Consider the following 22,981-nt stretch of genomic DNA (forward strand, 5'->3'; position numbering starts at 1 on the left):
CACCCGCCTCAGCCTCCCAAAGTGCTGAGATTACAGTCGTGAGCTACCACGCCCCACCCTTATTTTTATTTTTTATTTTTTGTTTTTTTTTGAGACAGGGTTTCACTCTGTCACCCAGGCTGGAGCACGGTGGCTCAGTCTCAGCTCACTGCAACCTCATTCTCCTGGGATCAAGCCATTCTCTCACCTCAGCCTCCCAAGCATCTGGGATCACAGGCATCTACCACCAAACCTGGCTAGTTTTGTTTTTTTGCTTTTTTTTTTTTTAATTTTACTTTAAGTTCTGGGATACGTGTGCAGAATGTGCAGGTTTGTTACATAGGTATACACACACCATGGTGGTTTGCTGCACCCACCAACCCATCATCTAGGTTTTAAGCCCCGAATGCATTAGGTATTTGTCCTGATGCTCTCCCTCCCCTTGCTCCCCACTCCCCAAATTTTTGCATTTTTAATAGAGACAGGATCTCACCATGTTGCCCAGGCTGGTCTCAAACCGCTAAGCTCAGGTGATCTGCCTGCCTTGGCTTCCTAAAGTGCTGGGATTGCAGGCATGAGCCACCACATCAGCCTATGCAGTCAATTTCTAACAATACCTTTATATTTTATGAAAGTTCTTTCTATTCCTATTTTGAGTGCTTTCATTTTGCTTTCTGGAATGAGTTGATTTTTATCAAATGTTTTTCTCACTATGTATCAAAATGTGCATATGTTTTCTTCTTTAACATGTTAATACAGTGACTTACATTGAAATTTGCCTAAAGTTAAGTCACGTTTGCATAGCTGAAATGAACCTGATCGTTAATATGTTGCTGGATTTAATTTGCCCTTTTTTCTCCCATAATGCTCCTCTTTATAAAATGAGCTAGGCTTATAGCTTTCTTTCCTTCTTTCTTCCTTTTTCTGATTTTGGTACCATAGTTATGCTAGACTTGCAAAATATATTGGGAAGATTTCCATATTTTTATTTGATTAAGTAAAATAAAATTTTACTTAAATAATATGAAATTTTTAGTTCCTTGAAAGTCTGGTAGAACTTGCCAGGAGAATTAAGTGGACTTGGTGACATTTTGGTAGATATTAGACCCCTTTCCTGTATGTGTTTTGGTCTCTTTAAATTTCCTATTTCTTTTGCCAATTTGGCCATTTGATCCTCAAAAATCATGTGAATTTTTTTCTCCAACTATGAAATTTGCTATTATAAAATTGTATATAATATTCTCTTCAATTTTGTGAAATTCCACTGTATTTGCAGTTATGGCAGCTTCATCATTCCTAATGTTCTTTATCAGTGTCCTCTCATTTTATCTTGATTAAACTTGTCACCACTTGTCCATTTTATCTGTTTCCCCCCAAACGAAAAAGAAAAAAAAAAAAAGTACCCTTATGGTTTCTATTGCTCCATTTCATTGACCTCTGTTTTAATATTTATTATTTACTTTGAAGATTACTTTGATTTTTCCTTAGCTTCTTCAGTTGAAACCTCAGTTTACTTATTTTAAAAATATCATATTTTCTAATAAATGTATTAAGGCTGTACTTATTTTTAGTGTGACTGACCGCATCCCAGAGATTTTCATATGTAATGTCTCTTGTCATTAATTTCTAATTTAGTCTATAAGTTGTTTCATTTTTTTCTTTCTGACATTCAAGTATTTTGGAAGGATTATTTCTATTCTAATCCAATAAATCATTTTGGGGAGATTTTAAATTTAGTTTTCCTTTTTTGCTATAATTTGTTTATTATAAAGTTGCTTATAGAGTTTTTCTTTTTGGAAAAAATTGAAAAGTGCTATTAAGCCTAAAATATGCTTATTTTTGGTGAATTTTCCACATTTGTTTCAAAAGAATGTTTCTGCTTTGATGTTGGGTACAGATTTCTTTATATAGCTGTTACATCAAGCTTGTTATTTAAATCCTTTAAAGTCCTACTGATTATTTACCTATTGATTTCTATGTTTGATCTTAGCCAAAAGGCCAAAAAGCAATGCCTATTGATTTCTGGAGATATGTGCTAATCTCTATATCAGTTAGCTATTGCTGCAAAACAAACTGCCTCAAAACTCAAGCACTTAAAATAATCATTCATTATCACTCATGTACCTGTGGTCAGCTGGGACTCAGTTGATCTGTAATGCACTTGGCTGAGTGCCTCCGCTCTAGGCTGTGGTGGCCAGGGGGGCTATTGTGGCTCCTAACTGCATGTCTATGGGTCGACTAAGGTGGCAGTAGTTGATTCTGATCCCTACTGCAAGTCTGTGAGTTAGCTGGAAGAACAGATCAGCAAGGAATAAAACTGCCCTTACCAAGTCAACTTGTTGGTCCAACAATCAGGAGAACATGCACTTGTGTCAAGAATTCTGTTTTATCCAGTTTTATAATCTGCCCTGAGCCTTACTTAACACTCTAAAGACCTATGTGGTGGGTTACATAGTGGTCTCAAAAATATACATACAAGTTCTAAGCCCCAATACCTGTGAATACGGCCTTACTTAGAAATAGTGTCTTTGCAGATATAATTAAGAATCTCAATATGACGTCATCCTGGATATAGCATGGGCCCTAAATCCAATGACAAAATGTCTTTTTTCAAAGACAGAAAAAGAGAAGACACAGAGACACACAGAGGAGAACATGATGTGAAGATAAAAGCAAAGATTAGTAATGTATCTACAGGTCGAAAATGCCAAAAATGGCTGGAAACCACCAGAAGCTAAGGCAGAGGCATGGAATAGATTCTCCCTCAGAGCCTCTAGAAGGAGCCAACCCTGCTGACACCTTGATTTAGGACCTCTAGCCTCAAGAACTGTGAAATAATAAATTAATGTTGTTGTAGGCTACTGGTTGATGGTAATTTGTCACAGCAGTGTCTTAGTCTGTTTGGGCTACTATAATTGCCATAGATGGAGTGGCTTATAAGCAACATAAATTTATTTCTCACAGTTCCAGAGGCTGGAAATCTGAGATCAGAGTGCCAACATGGTCAGGTTCTGGTAAGGGCCCTCTTGCAGGTTACAGACTGCTGACTTCTCACCGTGTCTTCACATAGTAGAAGGGGCAGAGCATCTCTCTGGGACCTCTTTATAAGGACACTAATTCCATTAATGAGAGCTCCACACACAAGCTGTCCCACAAATGTCCCCTAGGTCTAATTGACACACAGTAAAAAGTTCCGTAAGTTCCTTTGACATTTAGGCTATTTCTTCTCCATCGAGGTTGTGCTGGGGTCTGTCTAGTTTTTGGCCTGGAAGAAATGACAAATAATGGCAGCAAGTCTTGAGAATCAGTACCTCTTTGTGAGGCACTGAGGCACTCAAGTGAGGTTAACATGATTTCCAGGCAAGGGGCAGCTATTCTTTGGCAGAGGGAAGAGATTGCTTTTGCCAACTTGGGGAGTTCAAAGGAATGTTAGGGTTTAATATAGTTGCATTCAGCTACCAAAATGTTCCCAACTCAGGTCTCAAGCTCTCACAAGACTATGTGACCACTTCTCATAGTCTTTTCTGCTGTGCTGCCATCATAATCAGATTCTGGGTCTGATTTTCAGCACAATCTGACCTGTGACTGCTTCAGACAATGATCTCCTTAAAAGCTGCCATAGAAGTATGAGAAGTCAGGATAATAGTTACTGTTGGAAAGAAGCATAAAGTAATTGGAAGATGGCATAAGAGGGCCTTCATAGATGCTGATAATTTCAAATTTATTAATCCAGGGACTGGTTATATGGTTGTGCTTGCTTTGTGAAAATTCATAAAAGTCTGTAGTTGTAACATGTGCACTTTTCTACAGGTTACACATCAATAAAAAAAATTCCTTGTAAAAAGAAAACCTTTAAAATAATAAAAGCTGCCATATAAGCTCCCTGGCTTTAAAAGTATGTTGACTGCCTTGATCCAACCATTCTCTTGTGCTGTCATAAATAATCAAACTATTACACATTGATTTTAAAAAGCATTATTTCCATAGCAATTAAGAGAAGCTATCCAGCCTCTTAAGATGTTGCCCTATCAGCTGGGCATGGTGGCTCACAGCAGTAATCCCAACACTTTGTGAGGCTGAGGTGGGTAGATTACCTGAGGTCAGGAGTTTGCGACTAGCCTGGCCAACATGATGAAACTCAGTCTCTATTAAAAATACAAAAATTACCTGGACATGGTTGTGGAAGCCTGCAATCCCAGCTACTTGGGAGGCTGAAGCAGGAGAATTGCTTGAACCTGGTAGGTAGAGGTTGCAGTAAGCTGAGATCATGGCACTACACTCCAGCCTGGGCTACAAGAGCTAGACTCCATCTCAAAAAAAAAAAAAAAAAAAAAAAAAAGTCTTGTAATGAGTCCTTGAGAAATCAGAGGCTGAGGCAAGGATTAAAGTGCTAACACTTTACTTTGAAGATACAAGCCCATAAGAGTGAGGGAGAAGTAAATAGGAAGTGAAACAAGAAAAAAAATGTGTGAGGCAGTGCAAGGTAATTAATTACTGCACTGACAACTGCTTCACAACGAGGCCACAAAGAGACACAGTAGGTCCATATCTGACAACTTTTATGTTCTACTTCAAATCTCAGCCCTATTTCCTACTCCAATCACTTCTGCAGCAACAGTTCTACACAGGTCTCAATCACTTTTATACAGGTGCAACCTGAGAGTATCTTTCTTTGGCTTCTCTCCTCCTGCTCCAGGGTCACTCTAATGCCAATGTGGGATGCTGGGAAATCCCACTCAGCACTTACACATGTACAACCTGGAAGTACCCAAGAGTTAACATCCATGGGGAAACAGGAGCCGATGGATAAGTGTTCCCCTTTCATGTTTCCAGGAGGATAATTCTTAGATGCACTTCACAAAGCTCCTTAGATCACCTGACATCACTAAGCATCAATCACCACCCATAGTGGTGCCTACTTAATAATGTATCTTTGTACCAGCTTTCCCACCTTCTCTGTTTCACTCACAGTGTCTCTCATTCCTACTCCTTGGGATCATTTCCCAAGTAAATTATCTGTTTGCTAGCTTTGTCTCTGGCTCTGCTTCAGGGGGAACAAACAAAGCAAAATCTTTCAACAGGAAGTTTGGTCAGCATGCACAACAGATCACAACCAGCAACTATGCCTTGAAGTGGTCCACAGGAGAGATAGGATCCCTCCTACTTCCCGTTTTCACTGGTCAAACCTCACCTCACAAGGAGACAACTCCTAGTCTTTCCAGGTTGTGTCATCTGGTCCCTTCTCAATCATTCAGGAAGTCTAATCTCATGTTTGAAGGGTGACCTGATGGGATAGGGTGGGGGTTGGAGAAGGGATGGATCAAAGTAATCCAATAAGGTGCACGAGTTTATTGTCCCATACAACGAAGGAAATTATATTCAGAAAAGCAAGCGAGTGGGAAGTTGGCAGAGTTTGAGAGTCTACACAACAGTCATATGGAGAATCTGTCCAAAAAGCTGTTGAAGCTCAGGTCTGGAGCTCAGAAGAGAGGCCAGAGCTGGCGATTTGGATTTGAGAATAGTCAGGACACGAGAGGCTTGGTGAGGATAAAGTCAATCTAAGGAAGGGAACAGAGAAGAGTCCATGTCAGAGCTTGGTATCCAAGCAGGGCAGAGTGTTCAGAGGAAAGGAACCAAGGGGAGAAAACAATCTGAGTGAGGAGAACAGGCAGATGTTCTGTTGTAGAAGCAAAAGGAGAGAGGGTAAGAGTGAACAAAATGCTGTGAGAGGGTCAAGCAAAAGGAAGACTGAAAAAGAATCTGTCCTGTCTGGCAATTAGAAATCCATCTGTAAATCCTACGAAAATTCTGCTGCAGTGGGAATATGGGCGTGTAAGCCAGACCACAGTGGGCAAGGAGAAAACAGGAGGTAAAGTGGTACCAGCCTCCACAGATGCTCTTGGAGCATAGATGCATAGAGGAACTTCGGAATGTTGGCCGGGAGGGGAAGCTGCTAAAGTCAGGGAGGGAAAAGAGGAGCTAATGTTTACTTGGCAAGAGTCTTCCACAAAAGTCCTCACCAACTGTACTCCACAGTCCTGGGAGAAAGGGATCACCCCAGAAGGAGAGAAGAGGAAACCAAGGCTCAGTGACATTGCTGGTCCAAGGTCACAAGACTGGTAAGGGGTGAGTTTATACCCAGGAATTTGCACCTAAGATTGTATGATTCTGATTTTTCTGCTACATTATGCACTGCAGAAGGAAACAAAGATCTGGGAAGGACACTTCAGGCTGGGAGGGACTGGAGTTCATGTACAAGTGAAGAGAATACATGGTGGAAATTGTGCCACAGGCAGTGGGAGGTGAGGGGAGAATGCCGTAGGTACATAATTGGTTGAAAAATTCAACAAATACCAAAACGATGGACATGCTTTTATCCCTGTTTTGGGGGATTCCCTTTATTTTCAATCTCTAAATTAATGGATAGCCCCTAGATTCCTTGCCCAGAAATTAGGTTATGTTGCCTCCAAAAATAGCACTGGGCCTGGAAAAGCATAAGCAAGTGGGTGCAAGGAGCCTCTTACTCACAGGCCCAGGCCTGAAATATTTCTCTCCAGGGATGAAAACAATATTATATAATGAACAAGAAATACAGCATTGCTGTGGAAGTGGCAAAAAATGTAAAAGAAACAGTTTCTTTTCTTGTCTATAATTTTTAAGTTTGAATTTTGAAATAATTACAGATTTGCAGGAAGTAAAATAACTAAGTTTTGGGGGGGGGGGAATTCAAAATGTGTTTTCCAAGAGACAGACAGCATCAGCAGGTACAACAAAAGGGATTTCTCCATAGATCATACATTCACAAGGCATTATTAGCTCAACAGTGAGAAAGCCACTGGTGTGTTTTTGGTGACATCCATTTCACAGTCTAAACAGGTACTATTAATGTGTTCACTTACAATTCCAGAAGAAAAGGCACAACATGGCAGGAATAATAATAATAATAATAATAATATCTGGGGAATCCTAAAGTCAGGTGCAATAACTAAGAGACAACACCTTGACTAACAGTCTTGTATCCACTTTTCAGTCAGGGCCTTCTACCTAGAGGGAAAAGACTTTCCTCCCAGAAGCTAGAATCTTTCTTTCTCCTTTCTTGTTAAACCATGAAAGCAATGTTTCATTTGCTCAATATTACACTTACAAAAGGAGATTACAAAAAAGGCATCACAAAAACCTCTTGGATGTTCAGCTCTTCCAACCAATACAACTCCTAGGTTTTAGACAGAACCTGGGAATACTTCATCAGTCTTAAAATAGGAAAACAGACAGTATGGCTACAAAAGAATTTAAAAGTAAATGAGGTAGATAAATTAAAGCTTTCACACCCAGGAATTGCCTATTCCAACTTCATAGCCTTCATGAAATATTCAGGAAGAAAACAAGAAAAACTTCATAATTACTTGGCTTAGGTCCCAATTTTGTTGAACTAAGGAAATTCAACAAAAAAATTAGTATGTGAACCTGTGATAGGAAACACACCCTTCCATGAGTTTCTTCTCAAGAATGAAAACCCAGTTATTCAACAGAGTAGGCACTGACAAACTAAATTAAGTCACCTGAAATTCCCTGCTCAGGTGCCCACCTCTTCTGGGGTTCATGAAGAGGACAGCACATGGGAAGTGTGGGGAGGACATTGGCACTCTCAGGGCTCCAATTGAACTGCATTTAAGCAGCAACACACAGATTAACTCCCTTAGGACTACCATAAGTCCATCTGAGGGCATCCGACTTACGGTTCTAAAGTTGAAGCAGGACAGGCATGGTGGTTCACGCCTGTAATCCCAGCACTTTGGGAGGCCAAGGTGGGCAGATCATTTGAGGCCAGGATTTTGAAATCAGCCTGACCAACATGGTAAAACCCCATCTCTATTAAAAATACAAAAACATTAGCCAGGCATGGTGGTGCATGCCTGTAGTCCCAGCTACTCAGGAGGCTGAGGCAGGAGAATCACTTGAACCCAGGAGGTGGAGGTTGCAGTGAGCCAAGATCACACCACTGCACTCCAGCCTGGGTGAAACAGTAAGACTCCGTCTTAAAAAAAAAAAGTTGGAGCAATTTTATAATTCTACAACCTTAGTTTTATTGTTTTTTAAGTACATTCAAAAAAACAAACAATAAGATGGGGCCAAGGTTGGGGTCTATAAATAGGCCCCTAAATAGATGGCAGACCTTGTCCTTTTACCCACATACAGTCATCATGGAAGTACACAGTACACCTCTCCTCTCAATTAGGCTAAGTCATTGTCTTTTCCATGTTGGTTCAATAAGTTCCAATGGTTCTACCTTGAAATAGGTAACCAGTTTTGGAAAAAATTCTAGGTTGTACAAAATTCTATGTATACAGTTTGTCACAAGTACAAAAGCTACTTTGCAAGACCCACTTCTTTCCAAAAAATTTTTTAATGTTAGTCTTTATTTGTTTTGGTATGAACATTTTTTGTTGTTTGATTTTTCAATTTTTTGCAAAGCAGCATAGCAGCAGTCGTGATTGGAGGACTTGCCTGAGGTTGCGGTCACAACCTTCAAAAACATCATTTGCATATCAGTAAGAAAAAGAAAACAGGAGATGAGTGTTTACCAAAAAAGCGGATTCTAGAGATGTCAGTGTCTGCATTTCTCCTTCCATGCAAGTTCTCCTTTAGCTTAGCTGACTACAATCTTGTTTTCTTCCAGGAAGTGAGGGAATGCTGTCAGTAGCACCTGGTTTTTCCACATCTGCACTGATGCCTGATTGGGAACCATCCATCTCGAAGACGGTGGTGTTAATCACAGTGGAGCTGGACCCCAAGGAAATCAGGAGGTTAGGAACACCCCCACTGCGGATCACAGAGATCTCATTGGTCTTCATGGCCAGACTGCCATTGGGCATTCTGGTCTACTGGTTTCAGACAACAGGGTCCACGTTCACCAAAGGGGCCAGGATTTCCTTGGGAAACATTTCTGAGACTGTTTTCTGTCTATACTTAACAGAGCCATGGTGTTCTCCATGGCCAGCTTCCTCCCACAGTGGGCTGAGTTATTGTTCACCCCATGGATCGTGTAAAGGACTTCGAAGCTGACTTTGGTGGTGAAACTCGCCCACAAATGTTGCATACAAATGACTTCTCTCCAGTGTGAGTCCACCCGTGAATCTGAAGAGCGCCAGAGGACGAGAAGTTCTTTCCACACTACATGCAGCCATGTTGCTTGCGCTGTCGGGGTGGCTGGGCCTGTGGGCGTGGCTGGGCTGCTAACAAAGCAGTCATCCTGGGAACAATATTAAGGGTCCCACAAACGTGCCAGGAACTTCAACTGTGACATAGGTTGGCTGGGCTCAGATAAACATGGAAGGGAGACTGCTCTGACATTTGTGCTTGTAAAGAACCGCCTGGTCTTTGGGTTTGACGTTGACTGTGGAAATGTTCGGTGGCTTCCCCTTCCGTTTCTTGGATGGGTCTAGCGCCACAGTGGAGAAAGGACTCTGGAAGAGCACTGAGCCCGGCATCTGAGGAAGCAAAGCACTTGGGAGAGGAGACGTGATGTTTGGGAACAACCTGGTTCCATCTGGCTTCAGTGCAAAGGGCATCAGCCCTGGGGACAGAGAGCTGGCGGTAGAAGGGATGTTGGCAGAAGGAATGTTGGCAGAAGGGATGTTGGCGTGAAGTACTTTGGCTTGTTTCAACGCATCCAGAGACAGACCTTGGCTTCCAGCTTTCTGGCTGAGCAAAGTCACAGCCGTAGAAACCTGCTGGGACATGCGGCTGCCCAGGGTCGTCACCCACCGCCGAAGTGGAGAGCATGGGAGGTCCACATGTGCACCTGAATGCGATCTGCTGGGTGAGTTGTACCTGCTGCCCCTGCTGCTGCAGACACAGGATCTGCTCAAGCATAAATGGGCGCTGGGACAGGCAGCACATCTGCACTCTGCTGATTCATCACCACCTTGGTGCCTCATAGTGCCTGCGAGGTCACATTTGCGTTAGCCACTTTGCTTTTGGGTAAATAGCTTATATCTTGGAGGCGGGCAGCAGGACGGCCTCTGTCTTTAGGTACACCGCAAGGTCCATAACTGGTTTCTTCCTGTCCCCTGAGCTGACACCATTCTCCCTGTGACCATCCTCACTGCTTGGACTGGGTGGTTGGTAACTAAGTACAGCTCTGGAGAAGTCTTCTGAAGACACCGGCCCCTCCCTGTCATTCATGATGAGAACACGTAGATTTTTAGTGTGATTTTTTTCTTATGTTCTAGAAACTCAGAGATGCTAAAGAACTCTGCAGAGCATTTCTCATAGACACACGTCTCCTCCCGGCAAAGCCACTGTACTGTGGCTTCATTCTCACTCACCTCATCATCATTCCCTGGGTGGGTCACTGGAGCACCCGCTTCCCCCGCTGGTGCCACAGGAACTGACCTCAGAGTTTGCAGATGTGGCTCCAGCAGCAGTGATATAGGACATTGTGATATTATTTAATATCAAAACAAGCACAATATAAATTATCTTCCTAGCTGCATTACTGTCAAAGAAAAGAAATGAGAATGAAAGATGAGAATCAATATGGAATCTCATTGTATTGATATTGTTTTACTATTTTGCCATGAGAAAATATTCATGTGTCATTTGTGTGTTTAAATTGTTTTGAGAATGAATGAGAAGTTTTAGCATGATGGTAGCTGCATGAGATAACATCTTCCTTCTTTCCCTTATAATCATGTTAAAACTTCATTTTAAGCAAAACTAGACTCCTACTATTCCTACCCAAAGTTCAGCAGTTTTTAATAAATAAATGCTCTTCATTTTGTTGTTTGCCTTTGGTCTATTCCAAGCCCTGAAATGATTTTTTTTACAGTTTTGTTCAGTTTTATAGTTGTTTGTGGAAGAGAGCATTTGCTGACCTTTTCACTTCATAACACTGGAACTCAATCATTTAATTTTTATTTGTGCTTATGGTTTTTTTTTCTGAGCCAGAGATTTTATTTGTAGTAGAGTCTGTATTCTTTTTCTAAGACTGTTGTAACAAGTAACACACACCGGGTGACTTAAAACAACAGAAATTTATTTTCTCAGAGGAAGCTGTAAGTCTGAAATCAAGGTGTGAGTTGGGCCCTCCTCTCTGGGAAGGCTCTAGGGAAGAATCTGTTCCACGCCTTTCTCTTCACTTCTGGTGTTGCTGGCAATCCTTGGCTTGTGGACACATCACTCCAGTCTCTGCTTCTGTTGTCATATTGCATTCCATTTGTGAATCTTCAGTTCATCTTCCCACTGTGTATGTCCATCTGTCTCTTCTCCTCTTCTTATAAGGACACCAATCATGCTGGACTGGGGCTGTGAAGGTTGTCAAAATAAAAAGAAAGTCACTTGTGTTAAAAATCCTCACAAATAGAGCCAAGAAACGCCACGAAGGAAGAGTTCTCAGGCACAAATACCTGATAACAAGAATTATGACAAAAGACTGCAAAAACTAAAGCTGTGCACAAAGGCCATCACAAGCTTACACACACAAAAATTCTTCTGCAAGGACATCTGCCCAGCAACTGCCTATCTAATCTTGTACTGGCACCACTCTTATTATTGATTCTTGTAGCTAAGGATAATTATTCCAAAACAATCATGTAATTATCCTCATTTTTTCTTTAAAAAGTTGTCTGTCTTTATCTCCCTAAATATACACATAGTTTACCACAGCACACGTGTTCCCATTGCAGTGCCCTATTCTCAAATAAACATTTTTCTCTTAGAGCCTCCCTGTTTGTTATTTAGATTAATAAATGATATCTCAGAAGTGGGACCCAAGTGCACCCACCTCAGAGGAATCGGCAGCCCCTGGTATCAGGTGAAGTATCAACTGAGCCCTTTGCGCTCCATGCTGCCATGAATTACATTTTCTGCTCTAGTAAATATCCTTTATATTTCTTGGACTCCCTTTCCTCAGTGAATTCTTTTTCACTTTCTGAGATAATACAAGATGTTTTGTCTTTTCTGGCAGGTGCTATCTGGAATAAGAACAATGCTTTTCTGATTTGAGTCCTCTGGTTTCTACAGAATTTACATTTTGTCTGGGTCTGCATGTCTGGTATAGTATTTTGTGTGGTCTGCATGCCTGGCTTAAAATTTTTGTGAACACTCTTATTTTTTGTTTCATTTGGGTTTGGTCTTGTGCATCTGTAAATCATCTGGCTCCTTTTTCCCCCTTGCTTGTTTCTAAACATTATCTGAGAGCAAAAATAAGCACTCTAAATGGTGGGCACAAGACAACCAATTAAAAACCACTAGGACAGTCACCACTATCTAAAACATCAGTCCAAATTCTGTGACAGGAATTATAGAATTTTCTTCACTCTCGAGAGATTAATATAAAACAAAAATGATATTCTCAAACATTCAGGCATGCCAGGTTTTGGGGGACTCCTGCCAATTACATGATTTTCCTCATGCATTTTAAATTTTTTAAATTTTTTTTTGTGTGTGTGTGGAAATGGGGTTTCACTATGTTGCCCGGGATGGTAATGAACTCTCGGCCTCAAGTGATCCTCCTGCCATAGCTTCCCAAAGCACTGGAATTGCAGGTATGAGCCACCATGCCCGGCCATGTTTTTAAACCAGTGGCCATCATGGGGATCATTCAACCTCCCCAAGCTTGTTTTACTTAAAGCTGAATTAGAAACTGTAACTGCAGAGTTAACATGTAGAGCCTTCTAAGTTTTCTATATCTCTATTTTTTTTTCTGCCTACTTTGAATCTGCTAATTTTTCTACTTGTATTGAGATAAACGCACTGCTTATGGCATTCCAGACAAGATTTTTTTCACAGTCTTAAAGGGCTTTCAAACTAATGGCTTTACAACTTACAACAGCTCCATGGCAACCAACAATCTAGACACGAAATATAAATTCTAGTTTGCCTGAAAAACAATTGCTTAGGGTGAGGAACAGTTAATTAAGGGATTGCTATTCTAAAATAAAATAGACTACCTATCAGGGTAAATAACATTTAGCTATATGACCAGACCCCATTTTCAAAGAAATATAATTTGTATCCAACTATCTTTTATAAACCAATAAGTATATATTACTATGTATTTAAAATTCTAAAGTTATGTTAAATTAAGTGATACTCATAGAATGTCCAAGTTATTTCCAAATAAAATAAATTCCAAAACATAAATAAATGTTTATAAGTTAGGCTCTCAGATTAAACAGGTCAAAATCTTAAGCTCAGAGCAATAATACGAGGTGTCTCTCTGGCATAAAAATGGCTTTGTCTGCCATGCCGAGAAAAAGCAAACAAAGCAAAACAAAAAACCTGCTAAAATGCTTTCTTACCCACATTGACTAATCAAGCAAACCAGACAAAAAAACAAAACATAGATTTGTTACTAAAACACCCAAGCCTATTTGGAGATTTGATTTTTCTTATACAATTCAACCAATTCAAGCTAAAAAATAAACAATTGAATGTTTCATTCTAAATTCATTTGAAACTGATTAAAAAAAAAAGAGAGAGAGGGGTGTAAAGGGGCAAAAGAGATTTAAAAAAAGAAAACCAAACTGTTTTGTTCAAAATTTTGGTCCACAGCCTTCATTAGACTACCTATCAGGGTAAATAACATTTAGCTATATGAACAGACCCCATTTTCTAAGAAATATAATTTGGATCCAACTATCTTTTATAAACCAATAAGTATATATTACTATGTATTACTATCTCATGACTAAAATTCTAAAAACTGTAAGATCTTTATTGTGGTATGTGTATCTATATGTGTTTACACATTCTGTATGTTGTGTCTGCATGGTAAAATCTGCCATAGTCAGCTAGAAATCCCTTAAGGAATTCTATTCAGATTGGCTTAGATAAATGAGTGCTTATATAAATTATGGAGTAATCAACCCAAATGCCTTTTAGTGCATGTGACGTAATTATTTCTTTAATAAATAAGCTTGTTTTATTTTATTTTATTTTATTTTTTTTTTGAGGTGGAGTCTTGCTCTGTCGCCCGGACTGGAGTGCAGTGGCCAGATCTCAGCTCACTGCAAGCTCCGCCTCCCGGGTTTACGCCATTCTCCTGCCTCAGCCTCCCGAGTAGCTGGGACTACAGGTGCCCGCCACCTCGCCCGGCTAGTTTTGTATTTTAGTAGAGACGGGGTTTCACCGTGTTAGCCAGGATGGTCTCGATCTCCTGACCTCGTGATCCGCCCGTCTTGGCCTCCCAAAGTGCTGGGATTACAGGCTTGAGCCACCGCGCCCGGCCGCTTGTTTTAAATTTGTTGATGAAATAAAAATAAAAATGTCTTCAGAATTTCAGCATACATTTTTGTCTGGATTTACTAGTCAGATAGGATTATATTTGTCTTTGCTAGATATTTTAAGATAATAAAACTATAAACCCAGCCTAAAAACATAATGATCTCTGTTTGTGTAACTCTTTGACAAGTAAGACTAATTTAATAGTGTTGGCTTAATAAAAACAGCTATGTTTTCTAAGTTATCAGCAAAATACCCATATAATTAACTTTCAAGTTCTTACTTAGGTGAACACCTGATATTCACAGACTGTACACACGTTTAACAGGGAAATTACTTGAAATGATGAGTAGCTTTATCTCATATCTCAGTTTTCATAAGTAATTTAGGTAATATTGATAAAAATAAATAAATCAGGTAAACATAAATGGAATAAATATTTATAAGTGAATTTTTTGTATGATTTAAAATTCTAAAGTTATGTTAAATTAAGTGATACTCATTGAATGTCCAGGTCATTTCCAAATAAGATAAATTCCAAAACATAAATTGTTGGACATAAATATGTTTTTCCTTGGCTTCTTAAATTTTATAGAAAGACTAAGTATATTTGAGTCTAACAATACACACAAATTACATTATGGGGAAATGTTTCTAAAATAATAAAATTCTCATTTATAAAATACTGACATGTGATAGACAGTTCAAAATTGCTCCCTTTGCTTGGCAAAGAATTTATGACTAAATCCTCAAAAGCAAATGCAACAAACATGAAAATAGACAAATGGGACTTAATTAAACTAAAATGCTTCTGCACAGCAAAAAAAAAAAAAAAAAAAAAATCAGCAGAGTGAAAGATAACCTACAGAATGGGAGAAAACATTTGCAAACTATGCATCTGACAAGGAACTAATATTCAGAATCTGCAACAAACTAAAATATCTTAACTACAACGAAAAACAAATAGCCCTGTTGAAAACTGGGCAAAGGACATGAATAGACATTTTTCAAAAGAAGACATAGAAATGACCAAGAAGCAGATGAAAAAATGCTCAACATCACTAATCAGTGGAGAGATGTTCATTATAACCAAGATGAGATGCCATCTTATATCAATGAGAATGGCTATTATTAAAAAGTCAAAAAAATTACAGATGTTGGTGAGGATATGGAAAAAAGGGAATTCTTAAACACAATTGGTGGGGATGTAAATTAGTACAACCTCTATGGGAAACAGTATGGATATTTCTCATAGAACTAAATATAGAACTACCATTTAATCCACCAAGCCCACTACTGGGTATCTACTCAAAGGAAAATAAATCATTACATAAAAAGGATATCTGCACTCACATGTTTATTGTAGCACTATTCACAAAAGCAAAGATATGGGATCTACTTAAATATCCATCAATGATTGGATAAGGAAAATGTGGCATATATATATATCATGAAATACTCCTCAGCTATGGAAAGAATGAAATCATGTCTTTTGCAAAAACACAAATGAAACTAGAGGTTATTAAGTGAAATAACTCAGAAACAGAAAGTCAAATACTGCATGTCCTCAATTAGAAGTGAGAGCTAGGCTGGGTGCAGTGTAATCCCAGCACTTTGGGAGGCTGAGATGGGTAGATCACTTGAGGCCAGGAGTTCAGGACCAGCCTGGCCAACATGGCAAAACCCCACCTCTACTAAAAATACAAAAATTAGTTAGTCGTGGTGGCGCCTGTAATCCCAGCTATTCAGGAGGCTGAGGCAGAAGAATTGCTTGAACCTGGGCGGCTGAGATTGTAGTGAGCTGAGATCACACCACTGTACTCCAGCATGGGTGATAGAATGAGACTGTCTCAAAAAAAAAAAAAACAAAAACAAAAAACAAAACGAACAGTGGGATCTAAATAATGTGCACATATGAACATATTGAGTGGAATGATGGACACTGGAGACTTGGAAGGGTGAGAGGGTGGAAGGAGGGTGAGGGTTGATAAGTTATTTGATGGTTACAATGAACACTATTTGGGTGATGGCTACACTAAAAGCTTGGACTTCAGTGCTATGCAATATATCCATTTAACAAAACTGCACTTGTACCTCCTAAATCTGTTTTTTAAACTGCAGTTGCATCTCCAAAATCTATAAAAATACTTCAAAATAAACATGTTGTCATAACATTTTTTAAAACTTCTTGCTTCCTAGGTTTTCACTAGAAATTGAGGTTACTAAGAATTAAAATTCTAATTAATATATAAAATTCTGTATATAAAGCATACCAAAGATTTTTATGAGATAAAATGTAAGAAAGGCATAAAAATGTGTTCGTCATTTAGAATAATAAAAAACACGTGTTCTAAGTTCAGAGGTTATTAAAGGTTATTTCAAAATATGAGTTTGGGAAGGAAATATAAACAAGATGGAAATAAACCAGTAAGTAGGACAGAGAGAGATGTAAAGAAAGTTATAAGTATGAGGATATAGTTTTGGTAAAGAGTTAAAAAGAAAAAAGAATAATTTTGTATGGGAAAGAATTATGTGTGGTAAACTTTTCTCTGAAAGTCAAATGACTGATAATTTAAGAAAGAGGAAGTATAATTCAAAGTAGAAAGTCTAAGCATGTCGTAGAAGGTATGTGTATATCACAAAATGTTTGTGAAGCATGAATTTATGAAAGACATTTTTGTGTGTGATCAAGTTGGCTATAATTAGAAGGAAATTATAAGTCCTTCTAAAAATTGAGCTGTGATATTAAAAATACAATGATAGGGCTGGGTGCGGTGGCACATGCCTGTAATCCCAGCACTTTGGGAGGCCAAGGTGGGCAAATCACAAGGTCAGGAGATCAAGACCATCCTGGCTAACACGGTGAAACCCCATCTCTACTAAAAAATTTTTTTAAAAAATCAGCCAGGCATGGTGGCATGCGCCTGTAGTCTCAGCTACTCGGGAGGCTGAGGCAGGAGAATGGCGTGAACCCAGGAGGCAGAGCTTGCAGTGAGCCGAGATCGCGCCACTGCACTCCAGCCTGGGTGACAGAGCGAGACTCCATCTCAAGAAAAAAATAATACAATGATAGAAAACAAATTAATCTGCTCTCCTATGTTAAAACAACAAAGTTTTCTCGAAGTATTGATCTGCTCTTACTAACACTGCAAGGAGTTTTGATTTTTAATTCTGAAAGCTGTTTAACAGGTGTATTACAAACTGCAGCTTCTTCCTGTTTTACAGTTTCTATTTCTGCTGAGTTTCTTTCTGAGATGCATTTAATTTCTCTAGTTTCAGGTTGGAAATGCCATCTTCTTTGTTTAGAGTGGTTATCTAATTTCTCAAGGTAGAGAAGTTCTCTAAGGCTCTTAAGGCTTCTCAAATTCATGTCTCAGAAATTCAACTTTTACTGTATTTTGCTGCACGTGATTTGCAGACCACACACACACATCTTCTGGTTTGGCTGGGGTGATAACTTTTAACTTTCTTGTCAGCTCCTGTAACTTTTTTCTTCAGTACTAACTCTGCTGTTATGACCTGACACTGAAATGCTCTATTTTGAAGGCCTGGGAAAGCAATGTTTTCCTCCTGCATGACAATTTCTTGATGTGTCCTAATTGCTCCATGCAACAAGGAGACATCTCATGCTTTTCCTAAGAGCCATGCATTTCCCTGTACAAGTACAAGGTACTGGTTTACTTGTTTACATTTTTCTATAATATGATACAATGCTCATCACCTTTGGGCCCACACTCTTACTATATCTGATAAAATGCAAGTACCTTTTCATCAGGTTCATTTCCAGGTATCTGAATGGGCTTCCTATGAGAAGAGGTAATCACATTGAAGGAGGTTTTCTTTATCTTTTGGTAACTAGCCTAAGAACAAAATGTTTATGTTTTACGAAGACACTTTCCTGTGTTGTCTTTATTAGGTTTTCTGATTACTTGGGAAAACCAGGCTTTGAAAAGGTTAAAGCATTTTTTCTTTTACATCAGTGTAAGTTTCTGTTTTGTGTTTGAATTCTGATTATCACTCTGGTTAAATGACTTACTATTATTCAATTTTATTACTTAATTAACAGTGACCTGTTATGCTGTGTTTTTTTTGTTTGTTTGTTTGTTTGTTTTTTGAGACAGGGTCTCACTCTGTCACCCGGGCTGAAGTGCAGTGGCACCATCACGGTTCACTGCAGCCTTGACCTCCTGGGCTCAGGTGATTCTCCCACCTGAGCCTCCTAAATGTGACTGCAGGGGCACACCACCATGCCCAGCTAATTTTTGTACTGACAGGCTCTCACTGTGTGGCACAGCCTTGTCTTGAACTGCTGGGCTCAAGTGATCTGCCTGCCTTGGCCTCCCAGGAGTGCTAAAATTACAGGCATGAGCCACTGTACTCAGTCTGTTATCCTGTCTTAATCAAGGGTTTTAAACATGTTGTCATCTTTAACAGGCCTCCCCATTATCAAAATTCTAAATTAAGTCTTTTTGACCTAAAATCAACTTTGGGATATTACAGCCAGATCCCTGGAGAGCATCAAAGGATGTATCTCTCATCTTTAGAGATATTAAATGATTAGCCTTATTTAGTAAGTTACATGGGAAGCATTGTCAAATAAATGACACTAGATCTTCTTTCAGTTGCATCTATGTATTATTGATATGAATGTTCCAAAGTGTATAAAACTCTTAAAATCCAATATATTGCCAGTCATAATTCTGCTTATTATGTTATATGTCACAGAAATAATCAATTTCCTTATCAATTGCTGATTATAATGAACTTCTATCAGATTTTTAACCATGGTTCTTCTAAGTTTTGTCATCCGTAGTTATTGTTTTGATTTTTCTCTAACAGTATTTGCAATCAGATTTGTGAAAAAGACTCTGACAATTACTCTTCAATAGAGGTTTGGGTTTGTTTGTTTGTTTGTTTGTTTCTTGTTTTTTGTTTTGAGATGGACTGTCGCCAGGCTGGAGTGCAGTGGGGAAATCTCAGTTCACTGCAGCCTCTGCCTTCTGGGTTCAAGTGATCCTCCCACCTCAGCCTCATGAGTAGCTGGGATTACAGGTGTGCGCCACAACACCCAGCTAATTTTTGTATTTTTTGTAGAGACGGGGTTTCACCGTGTTGGCCAGGCTTGTTTCAAAATCCCGACTTCAAGAGATCTGATCTCCTAGGCCTCCCAAAGTGCTAGGATTACAGGCATGAGCCACAGCGCCTGGCCAGAGGTTTTCTTTTTTCTTTTTTTAATAACTTTAAGAACAATTGACTAAATAAAAAATTTCAGAACTCTAAGAAGAAACTGGTGAATTTGTGAGACAACAAATCAAGGTCAAGCACAACAAAAATTAATTAAAAGAGATTAAATAACTGATGAAGATAATGTTTTTATGACTTTTATTTCAAACATTATTGGTTCTTCACTTAAATGTTTTGTTTTCCATATTTAAGAAAATGTTATCTCAGCCGGGTGCAGTGGCTCATGCCTGTAATCCCACACTTTGGGAGGCCAAGGCAGGCAGATCCCTTGAGACCAGGAATTCGAGACCAGCCTGGGAAACATGGTGAAACCCAGTCTGTACTAAAAATACAAAAAAATTAGCCGGGCATGGTGGCACCCGCCTGTAGTCATAGCTACTTAGAATATTGAGGTGTGAGGATTTTCTGAGCCTGGGAGGCAGGGGTTTAAGTGAGTCAAAATCACACCACTGCAGTCCAGCCTCCGCAACAGAGCAAGACCCTGTCTCAAAAAAAAAAAAAAAGAAAGAAAGAAAAGAAAAGAAAAAAGAAAATATTCTGTCTTAAGCTGTCTGTAGTTTAAAGAAATTTGGTAAAGTATATTTTTATGAACAAAGGCAGAAGCATTTATTTCTTTCTCCCTACTTGAATTCTCCAAAAGGTGGAAACTATCTGTGAATATTCATTTAGTTTTTTGCATAATATAGTTATATATTTGTGTGTGATATAGGCAATATAGTTATTTGCATAAGTTCAATAAAAATTTGCTCTCTTTATAACAGCATACAACTGGAAACATTTGTTATATTACCAAAGCTCTGACTGGAATATTACATTTGAGAATGTGTACAGAATGCCTGGTTTCAAGGGTTCCCAGTCTTACAGAGAGTAAGTAAAAATTATCATTTCCTGGCAGGCTCAGGAACCTTAAGACTGGAAGTAAAATCTAAAGTCTGCTTTGGTTTGGCTTCTTAGCCTCAAAATTTCAAATATGAGATTATTAGGTGATCAATATAGACAGAAAAAGTTATATTTCTAAGGAAAAGCTATAATACACTTGTTATTAGATTGTAGTCCTATGCATTATTTTGAGTATTTGTTATGTACCTGTAGGCTAGACTAGATTCTAAATTCTTCTAGGTTTCTTCAATCAAGCTTCTATAAAATTATGAAAACTGGGAACTGTTCTATTCCTGAAGCCCTACAAGCAGAAGCTAGGTAATTTTAAGAAACAAGTCTCATGCCTGATGTATAGGCCACTCTGAAAGTTCACCAAGCCACCCTATAGCATAACTGGAGACATTCAGACTGCAAACTAGGTCAAGAAGTTGACAACTTCATGCGTGGGCAGCTTGTCCCAAGATGTCAGCACAAGACTCCATATCATAATGAGACTCTTTTTCACTTGGCAGGATAATGTGCTAATTGAAATTTCACAATCAGAAGGGTGGAGCAACATGGCTGAATTTGTCCTCCCTGCTGGAACACCAGGCTTTAACAACTACCTACACAGAGAAAAGCACCATCACAGGAAACAAAAATCAGGTAAGCAATCATAGTACCTGGATTTAACTTTGTATCGCCAAAAGAGGCATTGAGGAAGGCAGGAGAGTCTTGAATCGCCAGGAGAGCGCATTCACTGGGGGACATTACATTGAACTCTGTACTGCCCTGCCATAGAGGAAAATAAAGCCATGCTGGGCTCAGCAAGTGCCTGTGAATGGACCAGACTGAGCCAGAGGGGAATAGCCCATCCCAGCGGTCAGAACTTGAGTTTCTCAGCAAGCATCACTACTGTGGACTGAAGTGCTCTGGAGTTGTAGGTGAACTTGAAAGACAGTCTAGGACACAAGAACTGCAATCCCTAGGCAACTCCTAGTGCTAGACTGGACTTAGAGCCAGTAAACTAGGGTGTCTAGTGACCTAGGGAGACACCAGCTGATGTGGCTAAAGGAATATTTGTGCCATCCCTCCTTCCATCCCAGGCAGTGCAGCTTGCAGCAATGAAAGTAATTCTTTCCTTCTGTTGAAAGAGAGGAGAGCAAAGAGTGAAAAGGACTTTGTCTTACAACTTGGATACCAGCTTAGCCACAGTAGGATAGGTAATTGGACAGAGATGTAAGGCCTCCATTCAAGACCTGGCACCTGGACATTTCTAGACACACTCTGGACCTAAACAGAACCTGCTACCTCGAAGGGAAGGACCCATTCTTGGCAGGATTTATCACCTGTTGATTAAAGAGCCCTTGGGGCCTGAGTAACTTCCAGTGATACCCAGGGAGTATGCCATGGGCCTTTGGCTCTGACATGTATTGGCTTTGGGGTGATCCAGCACATTCCCAGCTATAATGGCTACAGGGAAAGACTCCATCTGTTTGAAAAAAGCAGAGGGAAAAGTAAAGGGGACTTTGTGTTCCACTTTAAGTGCCAGCTCAACCACAGTGGGCAGAGCTCTTAGAGGTCCCAAGTTCAGGCCCCTAGGCCTACTCTTAGACAGCATTTCTGGACCTGCTCTGGGCTAGAGAGAAGCCCACTGCCCTGAACGGTGAGCCCCAGGCCTGGCAGCATTCACCACAAGCTGACGGAAGAAACTTTGGGCTTTACGTGAACATTAGTGGTGGCCTGACAGAACCCTGCCATGGACCAGTGGTGGTGGTGGCCACAGGGAGAGACTTCTCTGTCTGTGGAAATGGGAGGGAAGAGCAGGAAGGACTTTGTGTTGTGGTTTGAGCGCCAGCTTAGCCATTGAGAATAGAACATCAGATAAATTGCGAAGGTTTTTGACTCCAATTCCTGGCTCCCAGACAGCACCTCTGGATATGCCTGGGACCTGGTGAAACTCACCACCCTGAAGGGAAGGGCCTTAGGCAAGGTCCAGTGTTGTGCTGGCTTCAGATCTGACCCAGAGCAATCCCTGTGGTGATGGCCACAGATATGCACACCCCCAGTAGTTCAGCACACAGAGAAACACTCTGTTTGGGGAAAAGTAAGTGGGGGGGGGGGCAAAAAAAAAACAAGAGACTCTTGCTTGATAATCTAGAGAAGACTTCTGGTTCTTATCCAAGACCACAAAGATGGTACCTCTGAGTCTGCAAAAACCACAGTGTTATTGGGCTTGAATCCCAAGTCCCTTTGAATACATAGAAAGCCTTCCCAAGAAAGACAGGTACAAACAAGCCCAGGCTGTGAAGACTACAACAAATACCTAACTCTTCAATGCCCAGACACTGAAGAACATCTTCAAGTATCAATACCATCTAGGAAAACATGATCTCACCAAATGAATTCAATAAGCTATCAGGGGCCAACCCTGCAGAAACAGAGATATATGACCGTTCAGACAAAGAAATCAAAATAGCTTTTTTGAGGCAACTCAAATAAAATGCAGAGAAGGAATTTAGAATTCTATCAGATAAATTTAACAAAGGGATTACAATAATTAAAAAGGATCAAGCAGAAATTCTACAGTTGAAAATGCAACTGACACACTGAAGAATGCATGAGAATCTCTTAATAGCAGAACTGATCAAGCAGAAAAAAAAATTAGTGAGCT

At 39.7% G+C, this 22,981-nt stretch overlaps 1 pseudogene; it reads right to left on the reverse strand.

The window, feature by feature from the left end:
* Positions 1-8,626: 8,626 nt before the first annotated feature.
* The window catches only part of LOC108532360 (sal-like protein 4 pseudogene), a 22,213-nt pseudogene continuing 7,858 nt past the window's right edge, over positions 8,627-22,981 (reverse strand).

The sequence above is a fragment of the Rhinopithecus bieti genome, unplaced genomic scaffold (assembly GCF_001698545.2).
Source record: "Rhinopithecus bieti isolate Rb0 unplaced genomic scaffold, ASM169854v2 scaffold_9581, whole genome shotgun sequence".
NCBI lineage: Eukaryota > Metazoa > Chordata > Mammalia > Primates > Cercopithecidae > Rhinopithecus > Rhinopithecus bieti.